Below are 7,445 nucleotides of genomic sequence, written 5' to 3'. Positions count from 1 at the left end.
GCCTTGGCCTCACAATTGCTCACTGCCCTGGCAGTTCTTCGATGCCTTTTTAAAATGTTGCCTCCAGTTCCTCTAACTGTTCTCAGTGAAAAAGGGTTGGTATTTTGCAACCCAGTGTGCCCTCTCTGGAAAGGGAGCCCTGGGCACTGCATTGAGAATGTACACAGTAAAAAGCCTGCACCCCCAAAGTAACATGCCCCATATGAACTCCTGTGATGTGCAAACATTAAGCACTATACATAGGAAGTTTAGAAATAGGTGAGAAATAACGATGACATACAAACGAGGCGACTACATAACAGGGTGTATGCATGTGGAGAAGCACCAGAATTGTCCCAGGGGAGAGCTGTCGGAAAATTAAAGGCAGCTTTGTGTACTTTTTTGTAACGTTAAACACTGATTCCCTCCCTCCCCCAATATTTTATCATGACAACTTGCAAACACCTAGTTAAGTTGAAAGAAATTTGCATTGAACATCTATGTACCCACCACCTGGATTCTGCCGTTAGCATTTTACTATACTTACTGTATCATACATTCCTCCACCTATCCATCCCTCTATCCATCTTAAGATGCACTTCAAACTAAGTTGCAGTCCTTGGTACACTTCTGTCTAAATACTTCAGAATTTCATTAACTACGGTTCATTATCTGCAATTTTTTTCTTTTTAGATACAATTTATATATAATGCTCAGATCTTTTTTTTAAAAAAAATTTTTTTTTTCAACGTTTATTTATTTTTGGGACAGAGAGAGACAGAGCATGAACGGGGGAGGGGCAGAGAGAGAGGGAGACACAGAATCGGAAACAGGCTCCAGGCTCTGAGCCATCAGCCCAGAGCCCGACGCGGGGCTCGAACTCACGGACCGCGAGATCGTGACCTGGCCGAAGTCGGACGCTCAACCGACTGCGCCACCCAGGCGCCCCTATAATGCTCAGATCTTAAGTGTACATTTGCAGAGTTTTGACAAATGCATACACTTACAGTGATATTTTTAAAACGGTATTTTTCCCCCCAAATCTTAGATTGCTCAATTAAAATTAACGTAAAAAGCCTTCTACTCTGAAAGATTTGCACAGCTGCCCTGGGTCTACAGTCATAAATGGGGCCATGTCTTGGCCAATGAATGGGGCTAGGATTGTGCCTAGGACCAGGATTTTGGGACTGGGGGCAAAAAATTTGGAAACCTTTCTTCTGGTTTAGGATATCAATGACAGCCCTGGAGTGAGGGTGGAGTCCTTCTCAAGATAAGGGGGCTGCAATCTTTTTTAGGTACAAAGCTCAAGCAAATGACCCTTGGAGGTAGAACAGTGGCCTGGAAAGGCACTTGGCTCTCATTTACTCCAACTTTCTATCATTTTGCCTTGCTTTATTTTCATTACAGCATTTAGGAAATTTTCTTTTTCACTTGTTTGTTTATTGTCTGTCTCCCCATCCACAATCTAAATTCCTGAGAGCAGAGACCTTTTCTGTTTTATTCCCTGCTGCGTCCAGCACATGGTTTGCCCTCAGTATTTGTCGAGTGAATGATTCATTGTTCCATTTGCTAGATGAAGAAAGAAGGCCCGGAGAGGGGAGGTGATCTACCAAATGAAATAGGAGTCCTTTACCCCAATTCTCCAGCTCTTCAGTCCAGCCCTTTTCTCGTGAACCCTGTGACTCCTTGGGGCACCTGTGGGGTGGATGACGAGTGCCTACCTATACGTGTATGCACCTACACGTGTAGGCGTAGGCCCCGGCGGGCAGGGCCTAAAGCAGGACTGGGAGCAGGGCTTCGGCCTCCCACGTGGGTGGGCCTGAGTACAGGAAACCTGCCTGCCTTCCTCTCTCGGGCCTGCTCTCTTATTCTCTCCTCTTGGAAGACATCCCTTTGTCCTGTGGTGTTGGGGCAAAAGTGTGGAACCCCTGGGCCTCAGATGGGAAGGGGAGGCTGGGCAGGTCTCCATAGGTGGGCAGATGAGGATGGAACTCTGTCCTCTCCAGTGGCAACAGTGTCTGTGTGATTACCGAGCTGAACCAAACCAGGGTCTTCAGGATGGGATGTCCAAGACCCTGCCTCTCCTTGGTCTGAGGTTCTCTCACCCCTACATGCACACCACAAATGCACTGACCACAGGGCCACTGTCTCATGGAGAGAAGGAACTGCATTTCCTGAGAATGGGTCACTTGCCAAGCTGTACATGCTTATAATTCTCAGTCCAGGCCTGGGACGTTCCAGGAAGAGTAGCAGAGGGAGACTTAGGTCACTCAGTCAATGCCAGGGCTTGAACCCCAGGGCTCTGTGACTCTCACACCCAACCAGCAGCATTTTCCCAAGTGTGACCACGTGTGTGTGTGTGTGTGTGTGTGTGTGTGTGTGTGTGTGTGTAGGGGGGTATCCTTCAGATGATCTTGAGGATAAACACTTTTTTTCTAAATTTTACTTAAGGAAACTCTACCAACGTGGGGCTCAAACTCCCAACCCCAAGATCAAGTGCTCTATGCTCTGCTAAGCCAGCCAGGTGCCCTGACACTTCTTATTTTAATAGTTATTTTAACATATGTTAGAAAGTGTAAGTAGCACGTCAAACATTTTATGGCAATGTAAGTAAAATTGTAAAGAAACAAATCAGACAAAAGAAGCATACTAAGAAATAATAGGGTAGGTCAGATGTAGACAAGGCAAAACTAAGCTGGTGAGGTCTGGTCTTAAGAAACTGTTGCTACCCTAGCCACCCACATGCCTCCTGCACATACAGTCTTTTTTTTTTCCCCCAGGGTTTCTAAATGCTTTGAGTTCAGGCTTTTCCCCTGTGCAGGCAGATTGACTTGGGACTTTCTGGGAAATGTTTGGAAGAACTTGCCCCCATTGGCTGCCCCTGGGGTCTAACAGAGACTGGGCATGTGGCTAGAGTGTCCACTGGGCAGAGGCGCGGAGGGTTTGGCAGTTTGGTGACCCCTCTGGGCGGGCCCTGCTGAGAGGGAGCAAGAGACACCACTCTCCATAGAGAAGGAACTTCCCTGCCTGGGAAGGGACGGCCTGAAGGAGGCCCACCGCACCCCGTATTCCCAGGTCTTGGCTCTGGTCAGCATACACTCACTTATTCCACAAATGTGGAGGAGGGAGCGTGCATATACAGTCCTAAATTGGCGCCCCAACTACAAGCGGTGGTGGGGACTGGAGGTAATAGGGGCACCAACCCCGAGGAAATAGCAGCTGACGTGGACTCTTGCGCCAAAATGTACCCCCAGGCACCCCTTGTCACGGAGAGTTGCCGCTGGCCAGACTTCCCCTCGGGAGCCACCCACCGCAGGCGCGGACTCCAGCTCTGGGATTAAGGGCCCCCCAGCAATCTCCGTTTGCACACTGCTCCGCAATATGTCTCCAGCCTGCAGACGCCGAACCACTCGCCCTGATCGGGGATCGGAGCGTTCGAGGGACCTCGTGTGGGGGCCACAACCAGGAGAACGTCTCACCCGCCACACACCAGCCCCGTGTAAAGGGGCTTCAGCTGCGGACGCCCAAGTCCGGTAGCCTGGGAACCCACTGCGGCCGGACAGACGTACGCGTAGCTTTGGGACACCACACGTGGGGCAGGGAGCCCCGGGGAGGAGGGCCACGCTTGCAACCCTGACCCCAGTCCCAGGGGCGGAACGCATATCCCGGTCCTCTGTGCGGTTTGAGCCTCCCCTCCCCCATGGCGTATCGCAAACGACATCCCCTCCGCAGAGCACCGTGTGTCGTATTTTTCTACTCGACTCGGTGGCAAGCCAGGCCCCGGTACGCGCATCTAGAAAGCGGGAGAGATTTCCTTGGGGTTTGGGTGGGGATGGCGTGAGCTGACATGGTGCGTAAGAGGACACTTATGGTGCCAGGTCCATTCTAGGGGCTTCGCAGGTTCCTCTCCCCGAGAGAGCCTACGTCCTTTTGAGTCCCTTGCGGCAACTGGGGGGAGGGTAAAAAGTCAGAATGGAACACATTTGGAGAGCGGGGTGGAAAGGCAGCTTTTGAGTTCCAGGCCGTCCTGGTTGCTAAACATTGCTATAACTTGCATTTGGCCTCAGTTTCCGCATCTGTAAGCTGGGAAGAAGGCCCACGTCCAGGGGGCTGGGACCATAGAAGCGGAAGGCGTTGGTGCACCGGCATCAGTGCCCCCGGGCTCCGGCTTCCCCGACGTCTGAGCGGCGGTGGGGCGCACTCAAGCCTCCCCGGCGGCGTAGGAGCGGGCGAGACCGTGAGCCCAGGCTCAGCGCCCTACACGAGCTAGCGAGCGAGCGCTCGGAGGCGCGCAGGGGCGGGGCCCGCGCGGGCCGGAGACGCCCTTTCGGTATGGGCCAATCAGCGCCCGTCTCTGAACCGCCAATGAAGAAGCGCCTTACAGCCAAGGCCGGGTCGGGAGCGAGGCTGCGGCGAGTGCGGCGCTGACAGAGACGCGCGCGCGCTAGCCAGCTCGGACCCCGGGCCGCGGCCGCCATCACCGCCGCCCGCCCAGTCGCCCCTCAGCCGCTTCCCCTCGCCATGGAGGCGAGGCCGCCGCCGCCGCCGCGGAGCTCCGAGCCGCGGGCCGGGCGGCGGCCCTGAGGGCGTGTGGCGGGCCGAGACGCCGCCGCGGAGCCGAGGCGGAGCCGCCGTCCTCGTCCCCAGCGGTCCCGCCCAGCGCCGGACTCGGTGAGTGCTCGCGGCCGCCGCCGCCCCGGTGGGCTCCGCAAGGGGGGGGCGGCCCCCAGGCGCGGGTGGGAGGGGTCGCGGGCCGGAGCCCCAGCCCCTCTTTTCCCGGTAGCAGCTATCAGGCGGCTCTAGTGGGACCCCGCGTCCTTGCGCTGTCCGCGGGGAGGCGGGGGGGGGGGGGGGTGGGGGGTCCCCGGAAACGTGCCGGACAGGGCGCCGACCCCTCTCGACTGCCCGGGAACTTCGCGTGCGTCCTCCTGGGGCCAGGCCAGGGCGCTGCCGTAGTTCATTCTGAACGAAGCAACTTGGAACGGTGAGACCAGAATCTGCTCAGGGCCATTTAATGGGGAGAAAGAGGAGAGCTCCTGGCATGAGAAAATTTGCTCTTGCGGAGACCAACTTTTCTTTCCCTTAAACCCCCCTGGCCCCTGTCCCAGGCCCCCCTCTTTTCCGCCCACTCCCAACTGTTGAGGCTGCTTAAAGAAGGGAAATAGGGGCTCAGAGCTGCCCAGAATTCAAAATGAGCCGATTGGGAACGCAGATCCCCTTCCTTTTTACTTTTGGTAAATAGAAGCAACCTTGGTTTTCGGAGAATTGGTTCCTAATTGTACGTCCTGAAGATACAAATGACAATGGCAGAGCCGAGGGTGGGTTGTTTGCTTGTGTTTTCGATCAGGGATGATGTTTGTAGGACCGAGAGGAGGAATGCTCAGAGCCTCCGTAGGCAGGGGCAAATGCCTTCAGAAACCTGTTCCCGGGGTAGGGATTCGTGCTCCAGGACCAGTCACCTCTCCCAGGAGGCGTCTTCGCCGGCCGCCTGCTTGCTGTGACGGCAGCCCCAGAACCAGAAGATGGTGGGCGAGGAGAGAACCGAGCGAGGGTGGAAGATGGGCGAACATCCTCCTGCCTGGCCACTCCTTCAGAAAACACAGATCTGATGCTGTCACTTGTTTACTTAAAAACTCCTCGCTCTCCTTTTCCCACGGGATGAATGAAGCCCAGAATGTCCCATCAGGTCATGCGAGCCTCTGGACAGGCTGGCCATTCATATGTACTCCGAGCTTCCCTCACCCCTAGCCATTCAGCCCTCACCCCTGCTGGACTGCCTCTTCACGCCTTTGCACGCCCTTGCTCGTGCGAGCCTCTTCCCGCCCCGCCTTTACCTGCCAGGCTCTACCTCTTTCTTTAAAGATCTTCTCCTTTGGGAAGCCTCCTGAGGCCAGGAGCTGTGTCTTGTGTTCCTTTTTCCATCTGCCGTGACGGGAGGATTCTTCTTCTCCGTTGTCCTGTGGGTCCCATCCCGTCTCTTCCCCCTTGGGTGTCTTGTCTCTGTGTACTCCCAGACCCCCACTGCCTGAGAGCATCTTCTCCCGGGTGTTTCCTGAAGGCCTGCCTGCGTGGAGTCCCTGGCACGCCCGGGACTCTCAGGATCCTGGTTGCCTGTCTCCCCGTGTCCATTTCATCCAGTCCCCGTAAGTAGTCAGTCAGCAGGAACCGGCGGGTCTCACGTCTTCCTGGTCTCCAATCTGCCTGTCTCTGAAAGCCTCAAAGCCCCCTGGTCTTCTTTCACCTCTGCTGGCCTCAAGTGGTCTGGCTCAGATGTGCGTTCTAGGGCGTGTGGGATCCAGGAGGCTGTTCACTGGGTACCTTTTAGCGAGTTATTTACCATCTGGATGAAATTCAGAACCAGAAAAGCCAATCTTCTGATTTAAGTAAAGGCATTCATGTGCCTTCTGTTTGCCACGTGAAGTGCTTGGGATGCAAAATAAAAGCAAGAGAGTAAAATCTTTACCTTTTAGGGGCTCATAGTACAGGTAAGGTGAATACAAATACATCCTAAGTGCTATGACAATGTGATAATAATAATAATAATAATAGCTATTTTATTTGCCTTGTGAGACACTTTGTAATAAATTCATTCTATGAATGACTTAATCTTTCAACAGCCAAGCAGGGGCTTATTCCTGTTTGACAAGGGTGGAAACTGAGGCCATATAGTGGGCAGATGGAGGAAGAGTCAGGATTTGAATCTTGGCAGTGTAGTTCCAGAGCATCTGCCACGCTGCATAGACAGCATTCCTTCCCTGAGAGGTCCAAGAAAGCTTTCCTGGGAGGGGTGTTTGGGTCATGAAGGGTGCATATGAGTTTGTGGGTTGTACACAGGATGTAGGAAAGAAAGAGCAGCGCGTAGGAAAGAAGGAGGGCTTGGAGGTGGAAGGAATCCACTATCCTTGGGGAGCAGGGAGAGGTGAAACAACTGGGTTGGGTAGAGGGGAGAAGGGTGGGAGACGAGATTACGGTGAGCTTGCAGGGCTGTTTGTGCTGTTTTCAAGTTTGGGCAGTGGAGAGCCACTGGGGGATTTTAAAGACCGTCAGGGACCTGCGCTGACTGGGCTTTAAAAGATCGCTTCGGGGCAGTGTGAGGCCAGATGCTGATGCCCCTGCAATTTAGGAGGCAATGACCAAGCCCTACTGGGGCAGAATGATAGCCTCTTAGAGTCAGAGGGAGGCCTACAGAGAATCCTCAGTTTTGGGAAAAGATCGATACATCTGAGAAAAAAACTCCAGCAGTATAAAAAGGAAGAGAGAAGAAAATAAGTCTCCCTCCTACCCTGCTTCCTCCAGAGATGGCCGAAGTTTCCAGTTTCTGTGGCCTTACATAGACACTGTTGCTTTAGAAACACATGTCTACCTGTCCATGTTCCTCCGCCCGTGGTACATACCAGTCACACCTTTTTCCTTTTTCCTTAGCACATTTAGAAAATCATTCCATATTTGTAGATATAAAGCTGTTC

At 53.6% G+C, this 7,445-nt stretch overlaps 1 protein-coding gene across 3 annotated transcripts in view; it reads left to right on the top strand.

Annotated features, from left to right (window-relative positions):
- Nucleotides 1–4,365: 4,365 nt before the first annotated feature.
- Nucleotides 4,366–7,445, top strand: part of PTPRA (protein tyrosine phosphatase receptor type A) — a 162,840-nt gene continuing 159,760 nt past the window's right edge. For 2 of the 3 annotated variants that reach the window (XM_086701827.1, XM_086701826.1), the window contains exon 1: nucleotides 4,367–4,650. The gene's annotated coding sequence lies outside the window, so the exon portion shown is untranslated. Of the gene's footprint in view, nucleotides 4,651–7,445 lie in introns of all 3 variants that reach the window. The other variant, XM_086701828.1, reaches the window with a different exon arrangement.

This window comes from Puma concolor, chromosome A3 (assembly GCF_028749965.1).
Source record: "Puma concolor isolate L17-30 chromosome A3, mPumCon1.1.hap2, whole genome shotgun sequence".
Taxonomy (NCBI): Eukaryota; Metazoa; Chordata; class Mammalia; order Carnivora; family Felidae; genus Puma; species Puma concolor.
Note: the sequence above shows the minus strand (reverse complement) of the source record. Positions and strands in the feature narration are given on the sequence as shown.